General features: G+C 33.6%; 1 pseudogene; it reads right to left on the bottom strand.

The window, feature by feature from the left end:
• Positions 1-23,322: 23,322 nt before the first annotated feature.
• On the bottom strand, positions 23,323-23,879 carry LOC150069415 (NADH dehydrogenase [ubiquinone] iron-sulfur protein 8, mitochondrial pseudogene; annotated as a pseudogene).
• Positions 23,880-24,309: the final 430 nt, after the last annotated feature.

Raw genomic sequence — 24,309 nt, 5'->3', positions numbered from 1 at the left:
ATAGCAGAGTTTTCTTAGAACAACAAAATGCATAGGAAATGAAATTCTTGATCAATTGTGTTAAATGTTTGAAAATTTTAAAGAAAGCCGTCCAAATTCTAGGAAGTATTTTATACTTATTTTAGTGAATCCATTATTTTATATATAGATTTTTTGGTGTAATTTTGAAATATTCAGTGTGTTTGTGAGTGAATACCTTACAATGTTTTGTTTTGATTGTGTTATTTGTAAGACAGAAACAAAATAGTTTGAATAAAAATAGTTTGAAAAATACTTACATTTGTAATTATTAAAGGAAAGTCTTCATTTAAAAAATTATGCCCACTTTGGACCCAAGGCTCATTCATAGAATCCAATAAAAGTTACTCTCTAATAGGAAAACAAAGCATGTACAGGTTTATGCCTTTTGTACAGTGTGTAGGTTTATTGGTACAAAGCAACTTCATTGGATTAAAAATTGTTTCACAACAGCTTGCTGTATGTTATAGAAGAATGGCCTCCTTTTTTTTTCCTTTTTGTTTTCAATTCTGTGTTGGTGAAAATAAACAGTAAAGATGGTCAATAGTATCATCCATACAACCTCATCATTACTTTATTTTGTGAATTAATTAGAACTTTTGAATACTTATGTATGTGACTATATGCTCTCCAATTTTTCATAACTATTTTATATTTTATTCCAGTAAAGAATTGGGGCTGTTGAAAGAGTCTCCAGATTATTTTTTCTATAATCTAGAGATAAACATACAGACTACCTCTGACTTTAAAGATAGGAAGGGACTGAATTTTATGATTTTTGTAGCTATACTTTGTTAAATAAGATTACATAATTTAGTTACATGTGTAGGCATCTAATTGCAGTAGGAAATAGTAGTATCTAATATTTTATTATTCTTATTTTAACTATTTTATAGTTACATAGTTAGAAAAAATCTCACTATTGACTAAAAGTGATATGTATCAATTAAAAGTAAAAATGATGTATTTGTACATTAATTAAAATAATACTTTAAACAAAACTGTAGTAATTATACTCAGCATTTGTTTTCAAATTATTTCTTGATTCTCCTGGGCTGGTCAAAAAATTGTACGAAAGCTTTGTGTGTACAACTGACAAAATCTCAAAACTGAAAAACAAAAGACCTGCATATTATATTATAAAAATTATATGTGTCATTTATTACATGTCATTTATTTTGTATGAAATCTCGCTGGGTGTGGGCCACGTCACATCTAGGGTAAAAGGTCTACCTTGTGGTCCAGTGCTCACTTCCTGGTTTTGGAAATCTAACCATGCTGTCTCCTGGCTGGGAGGTTTGGCTGTGGTTTGTGATGTAAAATAAGGCTATCTGGAGCCCATGGATTGGCCCCACCGCCCTCTCTGAGCGCACCTACCTCCTCCTGTCCTGCCCACTTTTATGCTGATAGACTCCTGCTTCTTACTTTTGCCCCTTGTAATTTCCCATTAAAGGAGTTGCTGCCATGACAGTCTGTGTCTTCCCTCTGGAGAGGGAGGGCTGGGCGAAGGTGGCCAGCCAGCCCTAACCTTTCTCCATCTAGTCTTAGTCAGGGCGTGTTCTCTTTGCCCTTCCTGCTGGTCAGGAGGCAAAGAGTGCTAAAAACCCTGACACCTGGGGAAGCATCAAAATCATCTCTTTTTTCTCTCAGTTTTGTGCACTCAGATGATAAATCCCTTACTCAGTTTTCTACCAAGGAAGTGTCTTGGTTACCCACCAAAGCACTCTTAATTCCTATTTTCCACTCTGCTACCATCACACTTATCTAGGTGAACTTTCTATCTCACTTGGATCATTGATTATTTTCAAATTAGCAACTGAATGAACTACCTAGTCTCTTACTTTATTGGCTAGAGTGCTTACCCCAAAGTACTGCTTTGATCTTGAGTTATATAATTACCTGCTCAGAAATCTTCACCGTCTAGCATAGTAAAAATACTTGGAATCAAGACTTTCAAAACTTTTGAAAATATGTCTTCAACATTTCTTTCTATGTCTAAGTACTTCCCTGAATGGACCGCTTTAATTCAATCAGTCAACTCTAAATGTCTTTATTATTTTTATTCACTGAAGCTTCAGGTGCTATGCCAATCTAAGCAGAAGATATCAAAATAAGTAAGTCAAAGCAACGATGCTCATTGCAGCACTATTTACCATGGTGAAGACATGAAACCAGCCCAGATGCCCCACAGTTGATGAGTATATCAACAAGATGTGGTATTTAGACACAATGGAATTCTATGCTTTCATCAGAAAGAACGACAGGATATAATTGGTTATCTCATATTGTTACAGTATGTTACCTTGTTATCTGATATATTGTATATATGTTTATTTCTTTATTTGAAATAGGATAGGGAAGGGGGGAAAACAAGATGAAGGGTGGGGGTGGGAGGAGGGAAATGGGGACAAAAGCAATGTTTGTGAATAATGCACCTTCCATCTGGTGAATATAATGTAACCTTTCTATTAATTATAATAAAATATATATTTAAGAAATAAGCAAGGCAAAGTCTTCACAGTAAAAAAATTATACTTAGGCAATTGGAAATATAAACTTAGATAAAAGTTTTCCTTTCCTTCCTAAAGTTATTGCTTCTGTGAGAAGTTATTTCTTCTTGCTTTTGTTTTTGTTTCTCCTTTGTTTTATCCCCTGTAGTCACTGCATTTGATTGTCGCACCCTGGGTCTTGTATCTATTTTTATCTGATTTGTAGAAGGAAGGAGAACAACAAAATGATGAGACAAAGAACAAAGCATGGACCAATGCAATAGCAATATAGGACAATATGTTGAAATTAATTTTACAATTTGGGGGGAGGGTTGTGGGGCAGGGAAATTGGGAGAAAAATGAGGAAACATATTCATAACCTTATACATGTAACATACATCTGTACTTCACCTTGACAATAAAATTAAAATTTAAAAATGAGAAAAAATGTAGATATATCCAATTCTGTACTTAAGGAATGAATGAGGCTTAACAAAAGAAATGGGAAAATCAGTAACCGAAGAATAGTCTGGATTTTCCATTCTATTTAATTAAAAAACGGTGGGAACTATGACCCAACAATTTACTTGGCATTTACCAAATTGTCCAGAAACAAGGACATAGTAAATCCACTAATATAACGATTCTCATTGCAGCACTATTTACCATAGCAAAGATATGGAACCAACCCAGATGCCCCTCAGTTGATGAGTGGATCAACAAGATGTGGTATTTAGACACAATGGAATTGTATGCTACTGTCAGAAAGAATGACATCGCCCCATTTGTAAGGAAATGGAAAGACTTAGAAAAAATCATATTAAGTGAAGTAATCTAGACTCTAAGGAATATAGGCCCAATGGTTTCCCTCATTTGTCATAATTAGTACAAACCTTGGACTCTCCTAGCAGAGATTTACAATGGGCAAAACCTAGATACATAAGGCCATATAGGATGACACTAAATGAAAGGACATCCAGGATCTGGAAACAAGAGTCATACAATGTGTGATTGTTGTTCTAATGAATTACATTATTTCTCATCTCTTTTGTTGTCCCTTAGTTATCTCATACTGTTACAATCTTGCCTTGTTATGTGATATATTGTATATATATTTATTTGTTTATTTGAAATAGGATAGGGAAGGGGGAAAACAAGATGAGGGGAGGGGGTGGGGGGAGTAAAATGGGGACAAAAACATGAGAAAGGTTAGCAATGTTTGTGAAGTAATGCACCTTCTATCTGGCAAATAATTATGTAACCCTTCTATTAATTACAATAAAATATATTAAATAAAAATTGTGGGAAACTATGAGCACAGGCAAAATTACATCAAATCTATCTATCTATCTATCTATCTATCTATCTATCTATCTATCTTTCTTAGTGAGTTATGGAAACAAGAGTTATGTGTGTGTGTGTGTGTGTGTGTGTGTATTATTTGCAGTTAATTTTTTTGTCTTTAATTTTTTTTCTTTGGTTTACTTTTGGTACCCTTTGCCTTGTGTATAGGTTTATCTGATTTGGGGAAGGGGAATCACAGAAATGGTGGGACAAATTGTAAACCAATGCAGCAGCTATGCTCAGTAGGTACTATGTTGGAAATGAAATTAGAGAAGGTGACAGAGGGAGGGGTCTGGGGAAAGCCAGAGAAAACAAGGAAAGAAGGTATCACTATTCAAAGAGATATATACTCATTACCTTACTTATGTGACTATAAACCCTCTGTATATCCCTTTACAATAAAAAATAACTAAAGCATTTGAGTCGCAACTAGCATACAAAGGGGGAGATACTAGGATAAATCTCAGCTCCACAAAATACCAGAATTTGAGGAGCTCTTTAATTTAGACTGTGTCTGCAAGTAGTTTACAATTATTTTGTCTTCCTCTTTCTCAACAATATATTCTACTATGTTAAGGAATAAAAATTATTTTGGGTAATAGAACTATTGTATAAAGAATTCTGGTGTTTGTTTCATGGAAGTCACTACAGATAGACACTACGGAATACCTATATGACTTGAAATATTTATAAAAGTAAATACATATTTTGGCCTGACAGAAATTATTTTAAATTAAACCAAGACATTTATGCTTGTTTATTTTAACTTTTTAAAATCCCTTTATTTTTTAAATTATATTTTATGGTCAGGGTAGTGTATAGAAGGGTTACAGTTACATTCATCGGGTAGTGGATACATTACTTCATCAACATTGATACCCCTTCCCATCTTTTATACCACTTACCCTCCCCGAACCCCTCCCAATCATATTTAACCTTTAATGGAATGTAAATAACAAATTATGAACTTCTTTATCCCTATCTTGGAAAGAGATTGAAGGAAAAAACCTTAATTTTACCATAGATATAACTTGCTCTAAATATACATTAGCTCTGTGAGTCTATTTCTTATTAAGTCAAAGATTTAGCAGCCTTTTATTGCTAAAAGCCTACTGGGACCCAATTCTGTTGCCTGGCTTGCTTTCAAAGAGTGACGACCTCAGTAGGAGTCGATCGTTGCTTTATCATGCTGCATTCCCTGAAGTTAAAATTACACTTAGAACTTAGTTTTTCCTACCACTCAGTTACTACTAAATACATTTTCAAATTATCCCAAATTCCTTTCAACCTTCTCAAGACAGATATCACTTAGGAAAACTGTGCTAAAGTTAGACTGATCTCTATTCTAGCACCATTCATCTCACAGGTTTAATAATCGCTTCCTTTCATCATTTAGCAAACAGTGAATGAGATAATATTTGACAAGTAATTAGTCCCTGAGAAATAATCCTTCCATACACATATTATGTCTTGATGGCAGTCAACAGAGTGATGAGATGGATAACCTCTTGACAAGACAATGAGATCTGTTGTAAATTATTTAACCTTAATAGTGTTTCTGGTAATTGTGCTGAGGGAACTTTTAGCAAGGTAAAGAAGTAAGGTACACAGCTGACGATGGATCAACAAGATGTGGTGTTTGTACACAATGGAATTCTATGCTGCTGTCAGAAAGAACGACATCACCCCATTTGTTAGGGAATGGAAAGACTTAGAAAAAATCATATTAAGTGAAGTAAGCCAGACTCAAAGGAACATAGGCGCAATGGTTTCCCTCATTTGTCATAATTAGTAGAAACCTTGGGCTCTCCTAGCAGAGATTTGCAATAGAGCAAAACCTTGATACATAAGGCCATATAGTATGACTTTAAATAAAAGGATCTCTAGGATATAGAAACATAAGCCATATAATGAATGATTGTTGTCCTTAATGTACTATATTATCTCTCATCTCTTTTGATGTCCCTTGGTTATCTCATATTGTTACAGTATCTCACTTTGTTACCTGATATATCGGATATATTTGTATTTGGTTATTTGAAATTGGATAGAGAAGGGGGGAAAACAAGATGAGGGGTGAGAGTTGGGGGGGGGGAGAGAAATGGGGACCTAGACATGAGAAAGGGTATCAATGTATGTGAATTAATGCACCTTCTATCTGGCAAATATAATGTAACCCTTCTATTAATTACAATAAAAACATATGGAAAAAATAATTCCAAAGGCAGATGCCAAAAAAAAAGAAGTAAGGTACAAATTTCCCTATGTATCTGCCACAAATGTGCATGGCCTCCCCCATTGTAACAGTCTTCTTCCAGAGCAGCACATGTAGTTATTACTATAGGGGCACCTATAGTTGCATAGCTCAGTCCCTCAAAAACCATAGATTTCATCAATGTTTCTTATTGAGGATGAATACAGAATAATTTTACCACTCTATTATTTCTCTGTTCTCCTAGTATTCATTCCGTCACTCCAATTTGCAATTTCTTTTCTATAAGTTTCTAATTGTTTGACTTTAGGTAAGATATTACTATCTCCAATGTTAGAGTACTCACCTTTGATCTGTGTAATGTCTGTGAAAAAGATTTTCATGCAATTTTCTGAAGTATAAATACCACTTTTGTGGGAAAAGCTTTTCATACAATTTAATTAGTTATAGATGATTACTTTTGAGAATATATTGAATTGAAGTCTTTGTATTATGGTTATATTTTCCCTGGAGTTGGTTGCATATATAACAAAATAAAGCTGAAGATGGTTAGGAAGGAGAATACATATCTCTACTATCTTATAAACAGCACAGGATACTTTTTTATACTTCTCTAATTAGGAAATTTATGAATGATTAGTAATTTATGAAAAAGAAGACTGGTATTAAAAAGTATCCATATATTTGCAATATATTTGTTGACTTTCAAAATCTTTCTGATAAGTTTCTCCTTGCAAACATACTCATAATTTTTTGCCCTAATACATTATTCTTTTTTGAAAATCAATATTATAATTCACACCGAGATTATGCTAAGCACTTCTAAGATCTTGATAGAGACAGTATATTGCTCTTTCAAAGAAGAGGCATACTTCTCTGAGCATAATAATCTCTGCATGAAAAATACATAGGCTTTGGTTAACATAAAATATGTAAGCAACATTTTTATACAATGGCAAGTGTTTGAGAGAGGTTCTACAATTTAGTGTTTCTATTCTTTATAAAACACATGTACATTGTCCTCCGGTCACATCTGTCCAACATACAAACCTTCTCCTGTGATGGTATTTATAGTTTTATTTTCCAATTTTAATTATTTACCATGGAAAATTATCTAAACACTGTATATCCTATTATGATTTTAAGTGGATTGAATCCTTCAAAAAGTGAAATATTTTCTCTCATTAAAAAGTGAAACCAGGAAACCAAACTGCTATATGTCAAAGATAGATGTATGTTAGAGTAAAATTAATTCAAAAAGGCAAGCAAAATATTGTAGATGAGCTCCATTTGTAAGGAAATGGAAAGACTTAGAAAAAATCCAGTTAAGTGAAGTAAGCCAAACTCAAAGGAACATAGGCTCAATGGTTTCCCTCATTTGTCATAATCAGTAGAAACCTTGGGATCTCCTAGCAGAGATTTACAATAGAACAAAATGTAGATTCATAAGGCCATATAGTATGACACTAAATGAAAAGACCTCCAGGATATAGAAACAAAAGCCATATAATGAGTGATTGTTATCCTTAATGTGCTATGTTATCGCTCATCTCTTACTGTCCCTTGATTACCTCACATGGTTACAGTACTTTACCTTGTTATCTGATATATTGTGTATATGCTTATTTGGTTATTTGAAATCAGATAGGGAAGGGGGGAAACAAAATGAGGAGTGGGGGGGGGGAATTGAAGACCAAGACATGAGAAAGGGTATCAATATTCATGAAGTAATGCACCTTCTATCTGGTGAATATAATGCAAGTCTTCTATTAATTACAATAAAATATATGAAAAAGGTGAAATTTAGTGTAAACCTCAAAAAATAAAGTGACAGTAAAATGAGTTGGAATTTGATGTTATATGCTCTTATTTGTAGAACATTTTATAATATTGTTGTGATGATTTTATTTATGATAATTTGAACATATTTAGGAAAAGAGCATGTACTTATTTCTAGTTGAAATAAAGTACTTTTCAGTTGTCCCATGATTCACTGCAATGTAACACTATTAAGCTTAACTTATTTACTTTATTAATGTTTCTTTAGCTGACAGTGAATTCTTTACTGGTTAAAAATACTTAAGCATAGTGGGCTAAATTGTTTTATAACATGATAGCTATAAAGTATCCCTGGGTTGTTTTACTATGATTGTTGAGTAGCTACCTAATATAAAACTATAGAATGATATACTTATCCACCTATATTAAATGTATTTCTCAGAAAAGGAGTACTTTAGCTCTGAGCATTATATGTGCTCTCCCAGTTGCCATGAAAACTAGTTTTTATTATACAACAGCACAGATGTACAAATCATGAAATATATACAAAAAGACATTTTTTTCCCAAGATGACACATTTTGTTTAATTCTAAACATTGACTTTCTTTTCTTTGCAACTGATAAAATTTGAATCTTCATGGCAAGCAAGGTATAGAAAGAGATTTTTCAAAACTGTTATTTTGTAATACGTTTTGAAATTTCACTCCAGTAGATCTTTATGATATACTGTTTACTTGGGTTAACATGACAGTGCTTATTGTTTGTTCTCTGTATTGTTAAGTTATATTTAATATACATGTAAAGTGTAAAAAATTATTCTCAAACTTTTTGTTCTTAAAATTTTTAGTTGAAGTAGAAAAATGTTTTGGTTTTACTTATAATGCCTCAAATACTATCTGGCTTCATTCAAAACTTAACTCATGGAACACAGAGCCTTGATATCATCTGGAAGCTTATTAAAAGGGCTTATTTGTCACCATTCCAGATTTTCAAGCTTTGAACCTTAACAAAATACTCATATTGTTTTGGTCATTAAGGTATGGGAAACCCTTCTTAAGAACAATTTGTAGGTATTTTTCAATTGTCACCTTCTTTTCCTTTAATTACATTACAATTACAATTAAAATGTGACAACTCAAACTCTACCTCCTTATGTTCAGGCCTATGGGGTATTATGGACTGGCAAGGTAGGTGATAATGTGAGCAACCACATTCCATCACAACAAGGGCACATGCTCAATGCTTCCCCTCGCCTCCACTTTTGTTCTGATTACTAGAACAATCTTTCATTATTTTTATTAAGAGGTATACTTACATAACACTGATGCAAATAATAAACCCTGCCAGTATTACAGATTAGAAAACACTGGGTTGTTTTATTATGAATATTGAATAGCTACCTAATATTTTTTTTAAAAAGGCTGATTTCCACTTTAGTGTTTGTATGAGACTATTGGACAAATCCTAATTTAAAAAACTCTTAATCTATCATTTTCCTGCTGAAAAATCCTATACATTCCCCATTTGTTTTAGAGGAAGCCCCTGTGTGTCCATATTTTTGCTGTAACTTTTGATCCCTTCTGAACTAAAGAAATTCTTCTCCTCTTAGCTTGTTTAGTGTATTCTTCGTCTTCTTATAACACTTTCTCCCTTTTATTCATATGATGAGTTTCAAGTCTTTAATGAATCATGTATGTCTTACAAAATACCTTGATATGGTGTGACTATTCCGTCTTGCTTTTGGAAGGTTACTCTTTCCCTATGCTGCTAAAAAAAGAAATGAACCTTATAAGATGTTGAGAGTAACAAGTGTATTTTCTTTCTTTATTCTTTTGTCATCCATTTTAGGTACAACACTTGGCTTGCAATTAGATCAGTTTTGTATCATGTTCTAAGGAGAATTGGATAAATTTGGAAGACCAAAATTTAGGGCAAATAATAAAATGACCAATGTCTAGAAAGTGAAATAAAAATCTAACAGTTTCTAAGGTATATGCTGAAGGTCACAGCAATATAGTTCTGATGTTTTTCTCTGCAATTACTTTATCTTACATTGATTACTTCAGCAAAAAATATGAATTTGGTCCTAAGACATGATACTTTCATCTTCTGCCTGGCTGTCACCTTTATTATATTCATGGATTAGATATCACTGATAAAAAGTGAGATAAATGTAATCAGATGGGAGCTGGGAGTTTGGCCTAGTGGTAGAGTGCTTGCCTACCATGCACAAAGACCCGGGTTTGATTCCTCAGTACCACATACATAGAAAAAAGCCGAAAGTGGTGCTGTGGTTTAAGTGGTAGAGCTCTAGCCTTGAGAAAGTCCAAAGACAGTGCTCAGGCCCTAACCTCAAGTCCAGGACTGGCTAAAAAAAAATGTAATTAGATGGACCTTCTTTTTCTTTTTCTTTTTTTTCTTTTTTTAAGTTTAATGCTCTGTATTAGTTTTTTTATCTTTCTCTTTTTTTGCTAGTCCTGGGCTTGGGATCAGGGCCTGGGCACTGCCTTTGGGCTTTCTCAAGCCTAAAGCTCTATCACTTGAGCCACAGTAGTGACTCCGGCTTTTTTCTATGTATGTGGTACCAAGGAATTGAACCCAGGTCTTCTTGCATGACAAGCAAGCACTCTAGCACTAGGCAAAACTCACAGCCCCCTTTTTTCCATTTTTTTTATTGTTGGGGTAACTTATAGAGGGGTAACAGTTCCATTCCACAGTTAGTAGGTGCATTACTTCTCACACATTGATACACTTTCTTATGTTTTTGTCTACCTTTCCTTCCCTTCAACCACTCCCAATCATCTTGTTTCTTTTCCCCCACCTTGTCCAATCATCTTGTTTTATCCTCTTCCCTTTCCTATTTCAAATAAACATATATATACGATATACCAGGTAACAAAGGGTAAAAAAAAAAGAACAAAAATCACACAAGATAACGATCTTGTTTCCGTATTTTTTCATTTAGTATCATCCTATATGACCTTATGTACCTAGGTTTTGACCTATTGTAATACTTTACTAGGTGAGTCCTAGATGTGTACTATTATAAATGAGGGAAAACGTTATGCCTGTATGTTCCTTTAGATCCGTTTACTTCATTTAATAAGTCTTCCATTTCCTTACAAATGGGGCAATGTCATTCTTTCTGATGGCAGCATAGAATTCCATTGTGTATAAATATAACATCTTCTTGATCCACTCATCAACTGAGGGACATCTGGGTTGCTTCCATATCTTTGCTATGGTAAATAGTGCTGCAGTGAACATCGTTGTGCTAGTCACTTTAGTTATGGACCTTCCTTTTGATAATAGTGAATACGGCATTGTAGTGATTCTGTTCCGTGGAATAATTAGTCACATAAAGGACTAATTCATTCAATGCTGTTATGAAAGAAAAATATTCTTGTTAATTTACATTTATCTAATTGATCTGAAATTTTTACGCAGTCGGGCTTACTTTTCCACCCATTTCATAGATAGAAAACCAAAACAGAGACATTGCCCAAGGTTCTGTAAAATGATAATGGCATAAGTGGCACTCAAACCTTAATTCTTTCTCTCCATTCCAACACAGGTAGAACAATACAGACCTCTCCCATATATTGAATTATGTCTTTAATTCAGATGAATCTCTAGGGGTGGCATGTTGTATTAAGGAACTATATTGTTCTAGGACCCATGCTTTAGACAGGATTGGGACCGTCCTTGTATCACCTTTTCAGGGGTGATAATTTATACTTATTCTTGAATTGGAATTGAGGATTATGAGTTAATCAAAGGTGAGAATTCATTTTTCCCAATGACTTTACTGAATCATCCAATGTAAAATGACTTTGGTTTATTTACTTAGGATAGTTTTCAATATTTGGAACTCATTCTCTATGTTTTCACTAATGCTGTTTCCAATTTTGCTTTGGCTTTTGTCCAGAGAATCTACAGTATGTCGATAATTTATGAGTTAAGGTCTTTGGAAGTCCATGAAATGCAAATTTTCCATTCCTGGCTTTTCTACCTGCAGACATTATTTTTTTTCTGGACTATAGGATGAAATTTTCATGAAGATTCAGCTGGTATATGGGGACATTTCATTATTATACTTACATGAGTCACATGGTAGTCCATGTGGTACATATTAAAAAATAATTATTTAACTATTCCATTAAGATATTAAATACACATAACATCCTATAACATTGAATTCTTTTAACATATCATGTTACTTATGATTCCCTTCTGCTTCAAATTCTCAATTTCATTCTATAATGAATTTTATAGCCAAGTTTAAAAGTTTCAAAATAGAATTTTAATGGAAATGCTAAGATATTCTAAACTATCTCTGTATAAAAGTTGCAGTATTTTTCTTAAACCATTTTCATCATGGCTTAAAACATATGGCAGATCTTTTTTGGAAGTGTTCTAATGGTATGCAGAATTTGTAGTTACAAATATTCTGCCGTTTAAATAAGCTCACTCAACTTCACCTTTCTGAATTAGCAGAACTTAACTATTCATTGTCAACTGATTCATGAATATAGAACCAAGCTTCATTTGGAACATATGGTCTAAAGATAATAAATTTAAATGCCTGATGCAAAGTAAATTAGAATTGGGATTGTAATGCTGATAGCTTTTTCTGCAAGACTCTTATAACATCTGTCCAGGAACTTTCATTTTTTTTCAGATGTTTATCACAAATGCTGCTTCAAATTTCTCCATGCATATTGTAACTTTCATACAAGAAAACAATAGCAAAAGTTAGTTATTATTTAAGAATAGAAACATATATGTCAAAAAGTAAAACTTACATCAGCTTTAAATGGTAACAATAAACAAAAAAGAATATAGCAAACATAAACTAAATTATAGATTGAGGTTTGATTAGCCAACATTTTCTAAAGAGGTTCATTTGTTTAAAAAGAGATACCCATGTATGAGGCCTAACAACCCTTTTCTTGTAAGCTTCTTCCTGCATGACAGAAACTAGAAAGTTAATTTTTTACCAATAAGGTTAGATATGACCAGTAAAACATATTTTCAAAATATGTGTGAAATAGATAATAGATGGTAGTTGGTGAATGATTTTTGGCAGATCTCAGCCATGAGTTCGTTTAGCAACTTCTTTGTTTCCTGAATTAATCCTCTCCTATGAAGTCCCTAGGACAGAACACTGAGGCTCTGTAATACTCTCTGTCCCTGGTTTTGTTCTATCTTGTGTGTCTAAAATACAAGAATAGAAATTGCTAAGACTTCATGAATCTAAATGATTGATACATATATAATACACTCTTGTGAATTGTTTGATGAAATTGGGCTCAATTTCTATCATTTCAAGACATCAAGATATTACTACAGAATTATGTAGTCATTCACATATTATTTCTGATCATAAAGGATACAGACTTTTCAGCCATATTTATAGTTTGTTTCAAATGAAAATACATTGCAATGTTACTGATACTAATATCAGAAATTTTTGTAGTATTGCATTCTAAGTCTAGTTTTCAAATTTTCATCTGGATTAATCCTTTTATAAAATTCTCATCATTTTTGCCTTCCCTTTGGTTTCAAATATTACAAACATATGAAGTAACTTTCTAATCTTTTATGTACCTTCCTTTTGAAAGGCATATAAGATGAAAGCCATTTCTATCAGAAAATTCTGTCAGCATTTGTGGTATTATTTTATCTCAGAAAAACCTGCTTTTTTTTTCTTTTGGTCAGTTTCTTTGCTATTTCTTCCATAACTTATTGAATGAACGTTTATCAAACATGTGCATTAAAATTTAGATTTTTGTGTTGGAAAGCATGCCTTTTTCAATGTTTTCTAGACATTATCAACAGATAGCTTTGTTAAAAGAATTTTATCATTGCAATTTTTCTTTCTTCAACCATTAATTACATCCATGTGCAAGTAGGCTAAAGTTCATACCTATTAATTGATGCTAATAACTTGACCTTTACTTTTCTCAATGATTGTTTTAAATTTATCACACTTCTAAGGGGACTTTGTTATTGGAAGAGAGGTTGTAACTAATCCTCAAAGATATATTTGTAATTGTCTCTTTTGAATTTTTCTTCTGACACAAAAACAGAAATCTAGTCCTCTTTGTATCTAAAGCTGACTGATTATAGAACCAAATCAAACTGGAATTCTTACCTATTCCATGATGGTTTTCCTAACCAACTTATTACCATTAGAATTAGTTGGTAATTCTACATATGTTCATTTTATACTTATTTTACATTGCCCATATTTCCATCTATCTTTTTTTCACTGCACAATACACAACTAATAGTGTTCATTATTAATAATTTATAGTTTGTCTTACTACTAAATTTGGTCAAAATACAGCAATACCAAGATTAAGATGAAATTATAATCACTGAGAAGTTTTGAAATTCATAAGTAAGTTTTAGCCAAAAAAAGATAATTTTTTTGCCAGTCCTGGAACTTGAATTCAGGGCCTGGGCATTGTACTTGGACATTCTCAAGCCTAGCTTTCTACCACTTGAGACACAGCACTACTTCCTTTTCTGTGTATGTGATATGGAAAAATCGAACCCCGGAGTTTCATGCATGCTAGGCAAGCATTCTACAACTAGACCACTCTCCCAGCTCCAAAAGATAAAAAAAAATTTAATAGCCCATTTTTTCACAATTATAACGAAATACTGAAAGTAGACTAACTTTACAAAGAAAGGAGGTTTGTTCAGCTTGGCACTAACCATGGTCCAGTTCTGGTGATCTTTCTAGCTATCTATGATCTTTCTAGCTATGTCACATCATTGAAGTGTGTGGAAGCCATTACTCTCAAGCAGGAAACCAACAGAGAATGAGATCTAGAATCTCCTCCAAATGAAATACGCGCCTACTATATGTCCTTATGACATGAGGACCCACAGTATATCCCAGTCTTAAAGACCACACAACTCTCACCATTGCCTTTGTGGATACCCATTCCCCCAAGGTAAGAATTTTGGGGGACACATTTAATCATATTCCAGTCATAGTGAATATTTTCAAAGAATGTAAGGGAACAAAAATTGCCAGTAATTTTGCAAAAAATATAATAACACGAAGAAGATAAGTTCATAACTAGTTTTCTGATTAACAGAACTGAGAAAAATATTACAGGGAATAACAGCTTTCATAGTGAATTGGAGAAAGAAATAATTAGATTGTATTCTTATAACAGTATTTTATTATATAATATACTTAATATTATTTTTAATCATGTAAAATGGAAAAATTAGGTTCTTACTATATTTCTCAGTAGTTATCTTTTTTAACCTAAAATAGTAAGTCTTGATCAATACAGAGTTTATTAACTATGATTGCAGTGGTATTAAACTGAGCCTGTTTCATTGAAGGAGATTTTATGTAGCATTTTCACTCATGAGGATTTTACTGCTATGTACAGAAGATCTTGGACTACATGATTTTCATAATTCTACATCTAAATTATTTCAATAGTAAGATGAAATTGGCTAAAATTAATGTATATCCTATATGTTGGGAGTATAATTTAATCATGTGTAAAGTGTATCTGCTCTTTAATCTAACAAGGACAACTTTAGAGGAAATGATGTGAATTAAATGCTATTGAGAAATAACTGAACTAAAAAATGGAATGAAAGATAATTTGAGTTAAATTTAATACTTTATTGACAACATTCTGGACAAAATTTATATGAGCTAGTAATAATAGTAAAAGCAATACTTGAGATCTCAAATGGTGAACTAAAACTACCTTGAAAAAATTACAAGAGGGAAAAAAATAGATGAGATGTTTAGGTTCTATGCATATTGTACTATTTGTAGAGTTTGAAAATATAGTAGCTGTGATTATTCTTAGGGCTTAAAAGGATAAATAATAACAATTAAAATGAACAGATTTGGTTATTTTGATCATGGTATTTATTATTTTGAAGAGCATACATAATGTTTCCTTCTATTTTTTAGAAGTATTACGTAGGGTCAACGTGAAGATGCTAATGTGCAGATTATGTCAATATAGTAGTATCATGTTCCAAGCTTTTTCTGTTATCTGACACAAGGATTTCATTGTCCATCCTTGTTACCCTTCTCTCACTTTCCCTCCTCCACCACCTCCTCCTAAGTTGTAGAGTTCATTCCCAAAATATTGTCTTGTGACTATCACTGTTATTTTCATTCACACTTTGTCCTTTGCAATCTTGTTTTTCCCCTTCTGAGACTTTTTTTTTGTAGGTTGTATGACTTGAATTCTGGGCCTGGGCACTATCCTGAGTTCCTCAGCTCAAGGCTATCTTTAAATCCCTTGAGCCACAGCACCACTTCCACTTTTCTGGTGTTAATTGGAGAAAAAAAAAAGTCTTACGGACTTTAGTGCCCGGGGTGGCTTTGAAGTATGATCCTTAGAGCTCAGCCTCTTGAGTGGGTAGGATTACAAGCATGAGCCACCGAACTTGTTTTTTTTTTTTTAAACAAGTTTTAAAGATTTGTATTTAAATTTCTTAATTATTTGTTGTTGTTTTTGTGGTACTGGGGAATCAAACCTAGAGCTTCATGCTTACTGGGGGCAAGCACGCTACCACTAAACCACATTCTCAACCCTGAAACTTACTATTATTTTTTGTTTTCTAAGTAGTACTTTGTTGTGTTGGTGTCTGTCACCCATTTTGAAAATAAAAATTAAGAAAAGTTTAATTTAAAATATATGTTTAAAATTAAAGTTGGAATGACATAGGTAGAATTTTTAAAATGAAATCAGAAACAAATTTCAGCTTTTGTCTACTATAAGTATATGTGGACCATGCTTTTAACAGAATGATATATTGTGAATATATTTCCATTCTGATAAATACTCCCCTACGTAAAGTCTTATGAACTCATTTTCATTTATTCAGTGGATTTCTTACTACTAAACATTTAATCACCCCTGGGGTGGGTTAACTTTTTGTACATTTTTGCAAGTAATTGTTCCTTTGAGATCCATGTTCAAAAGAGATATTATCTTTCAATGTGTGCCCTGAAGTGTTCATAATCTTTTTGGCTGCTATAGATTAAAAATAATAAAGAATGATGTTTTGTCATTTCTTTCTTTATGTATACCCTGTAATTTGCCTGCAATGATAACATTGTCTTTGGCATTTTTGTCCTGCATATTTAGCAGGTTCTATAACAATGTATGGAAAGAAAAATTAAGGTGTTTCATATACTTAAAAATAGTATTGACTGCCTATGTTTTGGGTTTTGTCATAGGTTTATTTCTTTGATCTATTTTTTGTACTTATAACTTTTCTGTGTAGAAATCTTTCAATGGGATTCTTGCTCTTGAAGAAAACAATTGAGTTAACCAAGGCAACTAAAAGCAAAAGAAAGCATATCAAATACGCTGTATGCTCACTAGATGGCTAGGAAATACATTCATAAATACTACAGCGAATCAATGAGTACAAAAACGAAGCAGAGGGCAACTCTTCCTATTACTCCTTCTACTCTGCAGTTGCTTTTTTTTTTTCTTTTCATTCTCCTGTACTCAGAGTAACTAAAGCACAGGGACTCCGTGGAAGGTGCAATGAAATCCCTGTGGATTGCTTAGACTTAATAGCTGACATGGGTACAATGGTTACTGCTACAATTTACCTGGTCCAGTATTTGTCACATCCTGGCAATGTGAACTCTTTCTATCGCTGCCTCTATCAACAACATCTTCTGAAATAATATGGCTTCATCAGTTGAGTTTGAAAATGTTTGACCTATAGACTTCTGCCCTCTTCTTGTCATACCCCTTAAAATAAATTTTCTATAAAGTTATCATTCATATTATGCTAACATTTAACAAATATAGAGAGATCTATGACTTATGTGGAATTAATTACAGTGCCAATACTATTGATGAAATTAAAGTAATGGAATGGGAAAACGTATGTTTCCACTTTTTTTCCCCTTGGATCTCTTCAGTATCAGGTTTGCCCAAAATCCTGAGAAATCTTATTTTCATAAGCAAATAAGGAGTCTCAGGAGTAAGATTACCTCACTGCTTCTATCAAAACTTCGCTGATGTGATAGTAAGAGCTTGAGAAACTGACTAAACCTCTTCATCAAATTTACTCTCCAGATTATTAGTTTCTCAGGCTCTAGTTGTCATGTGTTAAATAATCAAGTTTCCATTTCAAAGGCAACAAGATGGAAATTTGCTCTCTTCTTCCTTTTGAACTCTTCCATTGTGTTTTCACAGTACCTCTGTATGAAACTTCTACATCATGAAAAGTATAGTAACAGAGAGAGCTATAAAGATGAAGAATTTGAAGGAAGACAATCATGCCACAGTTTATACCTTGCTACCTAATTTAAGTTTTAATAGGCAAATTCCTACAGGAGTCACATACCGGAAGGAAATATTGGTGGCAAACATCCTCAGAAGATATTACAAGGTAATTATCATACAACTTAAATGCATATTCCATTGTTCATACATGATGCTTGTATATTTTTTAAAATCAAGGCATCATAGAACATTCAGAGGTTAGAGCAGAAATGCATAATCAAATGCAAAGTAAGTGTCTGGATAATGAACTTTTCATTTGCATTGTATGGTAGAAAGTCAAAGAAATAGCTCCAGATGAGCAAGGTAAGTGCTGCAGTGCTTAAATGTTATTCTAAAGAAAAAAACATACTATTTTGTATGGCATATCTTGTGGAGCTGTTCTCCGCACATGAAAGACATATAAATGGTCCTAACAATGAGAGGAAAAAAGAATTCAGAGCAAAAGAAAGAGAGGGTGGAAGAACAAACAGTAAAGACACGTTAGAGCTAGTGATTATTAAAACTACAAATAAATATGCTAAAGTGAATGTAAGGCCATTTTAAAGCTATTGTAGGTGGAGCCATTAGCAACAGAAATCTGAACATGCATAAAGAGTACTTTTCCCTAAGAAAACCTAAAATCAGTCTAACAAATAAATTCCCTTGGTTTCCCCTGGTTATGTTCTGACATATATCAGCAGAAATCTGCAGTTACTTTTTCTATTTGTATACTACAATACTGTACGTATGTGTATACATTCTTCATATAATTTGTTATTCTGATTGTTTGGAATTCCAAGCAAAGGATGCATTAAAATAAATAATACAATATAGAAGTTCCAGTATATAAATGATATGCACTCTTTGATTAAGCACATGGTTACTTTCATTTGTTATAATTAATGTATGTCTAGGATTTTCATCACGGAGCATCATAATAGCTCAATAGCTATGTGCATATGGCCATTTGGAATAACGCTAAGTGAAATGAAATCCAGGATATGAAACAAGAGATTTATACTTGTGGTTGTTGTTTTTCACGTTCTATGTGAATATTTTCTTTAATCTATTTTTTTTCTTTTTCTCTCTTTTTATTTTTTCTTTCCCTTATGGTTTATCCTGTATTGTTGCTGTATTTGAATTTGGTACTTAGGTAAATTGAATTTATTTGGTTATTTGAATTAGGGAAGGGAAGGGGAAAATAAGATGATGAGTCAGAGGACAAAGGATGAACCAGTGCAAGAGTGATATTCATAAGAAAATATGTTGGAAATGAACTTTACAGCTGAGGAGGGTGTGAGGGGAAGGGAAGTAGGAGAAAAACACAGGAAGGAGTGACAATGTTCCAGAAGTAATGTACTTACCTCATTATGAATATAACTGTATGAAGAGGGTGAATGAGGATGAGTATGTTAGAAGTAGCTTATTTGCATGTATGAAAATAACAGTAAAGTTTGTTGAAATTATTATAAGAGGACAAGGCTATGGGAAAGTGCTATAGTGGATTAGTTTTATCTGGATACATAGTATACATATTTAGAAATATAAGAAAGGAAACCTACCCTATGCAACTAATACTTGCTGCTAAGTAATGTCCCTAGGTTTATTTTAGGTTTTAGAAATCAGTGTTTTCTCACTTTGTTTCCCTTCTAGTTTTTCTAGCTTGAGTTTTGCCAATTTTATCTTTCTGAAGAATTACCTTTCAGATTTTTTCCCATTTTCTGTGCTATGTGCTATTCTATGACTAATTTTGTTTTTGTTCTAGGTTTTTTTCTGTTATTTAAGTTGCTCAGTTAAGTTGTAGGTTTAAAATATTTTAATGGAAAACTCATAGCTATAAATTTCTTCATTATCTCTACTTTTTGTTTTTTTCCCAGACTATACATTGTTTCATTCATCTATGTATCTTCTAATATATATCACTTGTCTTCTTTGAAACATTGTTAATCATTGTTTTCCTTTTAATCATTATATATCAATTGTACATAATAATAGAATACATTTTCTTTTTTTTTTTTTGGCCAGTCCTCAGGGTCTGAGCACTGTCCCTCAGCTTTCTCAAGGCCAGAGCTCTACCACTTGAGCTTCTGAACCACTTCCAGCTTTTTTCTATGTATGTGGTACCAAGGAATTGTACCTGGGTCTTTTATGCAGCATATATTTATTTGATTTTCTTTTCATCAGCCAATATTGTAAGTCTACAATTCTCTGAAGGTAGTGCCATTCATATAAAGTTTTGGTTGCCTCCAAGGACTAAAAATGCAAAAGTAACTGTTACATAAGCTGAGTTTTTGAGTAACATGAACTGTACAGTAAACTTCAGTTTGAGATTGCCTTGGAAGGCTTGTGAAATAAGACCTCTTACATTTTTCACTCTTGTTAGATTTTGGTGTCAGCATTGTGAGTGATCTATCTTCAAAGAGATATTTTTCAAAAGCAAACTGAACATTCACTTACCAACTGAAGTAACACAGGCAGAAACTTTGACAGATCTAATGCCATATGCCATTCCAGATGAATTCTAGAATAAGATGAAAGCCTGTGTGCAAAGATTTTTAACTTTTCTAGTGCCTTATTACACTATTGATTATTGATATTTTTGTGAATTTCCCCCCATTATGTGTAGGTAAGTGTTTAATTGTAATCATATTTTCTTACAGTCATAACAATTTAATTGGTGGATTACAAGTTTCAAGATGACAGGATGCAGGATACTATGGTACAACTGCAAAGGAAAAAGAGAAAAAGGAAAAAGTGTTTAAAAATCTCAGTTTGATAAACTTTTCCAAAAGGCTAAGCTAAAACACAGAATGTGCAAAGGATTTTCATAAAAGTATAAGCTTTATTTGAATACTATATTAATATCACTGACAAAAAATCACCTAGGAGAAGAAATAAATAGCTCATGTTAGCTATGGTCAGTTGATTATTCCGAGCAGTGGTCCTAGTTAAGCCTTGTTTTGATAAATCTTTAATAATAACAAAGCTATAAATATAGAATATATATATATGCTTTCTTTATCTACTTCCAAATTTCCTTCCTTTTTGTACTTGGAATAAGTCTGTAGTTCAATGGTTAATTTTAAATATTAGCCTCACAGAGCCATACTATGTTCATATATTTTGTCTAACATTATTCTGGGTGTTTTTGTAAGAGTTGTTTTGAATAAGATTAACAATTAAATTAAAGCACTGATTAGAGTAGAAGGTATTCCCTAATATGGGCAGGGCTGATCTAATCAGTAGAGGACCCGTAAAAACAAAAAGATTGCCATTTTCAACTTTCCATACCTCGTAACACTTTCCATACTCCAGAGCAGATAAAAATTCCTCTGGTCTTGCTTCCTTAGAAATCTGTAATTCAATATGTATTTTATAATTGAATGTGATCTAAGAGATATTCCTGCTGGATTTGGGCAGAAACTACTCCATTATAATACTCCTATTATCATGCCTTCAGATTCACCCTAGATATAAACCATTGACTCTTCCAGGTCTCCAGTTTATCAAGTTTCCCTGAAGATCTTGAGTTTTACCAATGTCCATTAATGGAGGGTATAAATCCAGGTAACAAAATATTTATGTATATCCCTTGTTGATTCTGTGGAAAATTTTGGAAAATGGAGTAGCCAAGCAAATTTTCCCCATCCTTATAAATCACATTTGCAAAAATTGTACTATCTTAGTAAGTCCTGATATAAATCAAGGGATATTCTAAATCTGTTTCAGTCTTTTCCCAGAATCTATATAGATCAGGAAAAATTATATTTCAACATATTCTTATATATGAATAATAGGTTTTTAAGTCTAGAATAAAATATAACATATTTTAATTCTTATTTCCTCAAAAATACAGAAATGTGAAGGCATATGAAACAAAACAAAAGAAGTCATGTGTGTCTTTTTCTAGTGATAATATAGTTATATAGAAAAGATAATGCAAAACCTAATAATTGACAAGAATTTTTTTAAAGCAGAGGATTCTTTTCATAACTAGACATATATCAAGAATCAGGCCATGGCTAACTTGTAAGATTCTCTGGATTGTCTTGGAAGTTTTCATAGAACCTGGAAGGAGTCATGTGACATACGCATTAGAAACAAAGACTAGTAATTAGTAAAAATAAGAAAAGAAAAAAAGTGTTTTGCTTTATTTTCTTTTGTTTTAACATAGAGTCTGGTTTCCAGAGATCAAATTCCCACAGAATGAAGGAAAGAGGACTACACTTTCTGACTTTCTGCTTTTGGGGGGAGAAAGACACTGTCGAATATACCATGTTCCTATCTATAAAATTTCATGTGTTCTGGGAAAAACTTTCAAGATATGCAGAAATGTGAGTGACCAATGAACAACTCTCTCATTAACATCAGTGGCTTGTAAACAAATCCCTAATCCCTAAAATCAATGGGCATAATAGTTCACTATCTTCTCCACACTTGCTTGTGAAACAGAAGTTTTCTTTCCCAAATCCAGTAGGCTTTAAAAAAAAATAGCATAGGGCCAGAAATTTGGCTTAGTGGTAGAGTTCTTGCCTAGCATGCATGATGACCTGGGTTCGATTCCTTGGTACCACAAACATAGAAAAAAGCTGGAAGTGGTGCTGTTGCTCATTTGGTAGAGCTCTAGCCTTGAAGTGAAGAGTTCAGGGACAGAGATAGAGAAAGAGAAAGAAAGAAAGAAAGAAAGAAAGAAAGAAAGAAAGAAAGAAAGAAAGAAAGAAAGAAAGAAAGAAAGAAAGAGGAGAAAGAAGAAAAGAAGGAGGGAGGGAGGGAGGGAGGAGAGAGGAAGGAAGGAAGGAAGGAAGGAAGGAAGGAAGGAAGGAAAGAAAGAAAGAAAGAAAGAAAGGAAGGAAGAACGAAAGAAAGAAAGAAAGAGAGAAACAGAGATAGACACAGATAGTGAGACATAGACAGAGAGGCAGAGAGACAGAGAGCAGAGACAGAGACCCCAGGATATGTGCACATATAATACTAATAAACACTGCAAAAGTTAAAACAGAAAAACAATAGGAAGAGCTAAGACATTCAGACTTACATCATTTTATTTGTTTGTTTTTTGAGGGTAGCAGAGTTTGAGGTCAGACCTCTTGCTTACTTAAGTAGTAAAGCATTACACAAATTGTTAAGTGGTCCTTTACTACCTGGGCCATGCTTCCAGCTTTGCTTTGTGATAGTTGAATTTGAAGCTTCACAGACATTTTTTGGGGGGAGGGAAGGGAGGGCTGAGCTCTTTATGAGGCAGTAGGGTTGCAGTGAGGCCGGAGGAGGCAAGGGCATCACGGGAACAGGCAGCCTGGATGTTGGCAGTGTTCTCAGACTTCCACTTGTCCCCAGTGTTGAGCAGTTTCTTCTCGTTGTACAGCAGGTCCTCATGCATCTCCCTAGAGGACAATTGAGTCCACAGGCCAGGCCTCCTGGCAGAAGCCGTAGAAGATGCACTTGGTCATGTCAGTGTCATAGAGGGTGGTCCGGTGGCTGCTGTCCACGTGCTCCCCTCTGAAATGTGGGCTCGGCGGACCCTTCTCAAATGGGTAATTGTTGGTGGCTGGCTCCTAGAACAAGTAGCTCAGGGTCATTTCCCAATGGCGGATGAGAGCTGAGTTCAGTTCACAGCAAGGTTCGTGCTGTCCGGTCAGTGCCTGACCTCATGTTCAGTGGTTCCTGCATGTTCACGTACTTGTAGGTCGCTGTCACTTGGGTCCGGCCACAGGGGCGTCGTGTGCATGAAGCCTGGGCCAGGGCCCAGCATGAAAGTGGTCAGGCAGCAGATCTAGAGGTGATGCCGTTCCTTCCCTCTCCTTTCACAGACTTTTATGCCCAGGCTAGTTTTGAACCATAATCCTCCAACTCTTAGAATCCAAAAATGTAGACTTTCATCTCTAATTCTACAGGATGTCCAGACACATAGAACTGGATATCTTATACATTGTAATTAAGAAACTGTTAACATACACAATAGATTGGTATCATGAATGCCAAGGCATGAGCCTCCTTAGGACTGTTCCTTCTTTCTCACATTTATAGGTGGAGAAGCTCATTTACATTTTAGTAAGAGTTCACCTCTTGGTGAAGTACTTTTAATTGCAAATAGTCATACTCAAGATTATTTTTACCCATCTCCTGAAAAATTCTTTTTAAAACGTATTAGAAAAAAATTAGCAGAATTGCTATTGTA

This window comes from Megascapheus bottae, chromosome 1, assembly GCF_031878675.1.
Source record: "Megascapheus bottae isolate mThoBot1 chromosome 1, mThoBot2.hap1, whole genome shotgun sequence".
In the NCBI taxonomy this organism is placed as follows: domain Eukaryota; kingdom Metazoa; phylum Chordata; class Mammalia; order Rodentia; family Geomyidae; genus Megascapheus; species Megascapheus bottae.
The sequence above is the reverse complement of the archived record's forward strand: the minus strand, read 5'-3'. Positions and strand labels throughout refer to the sequence as shown.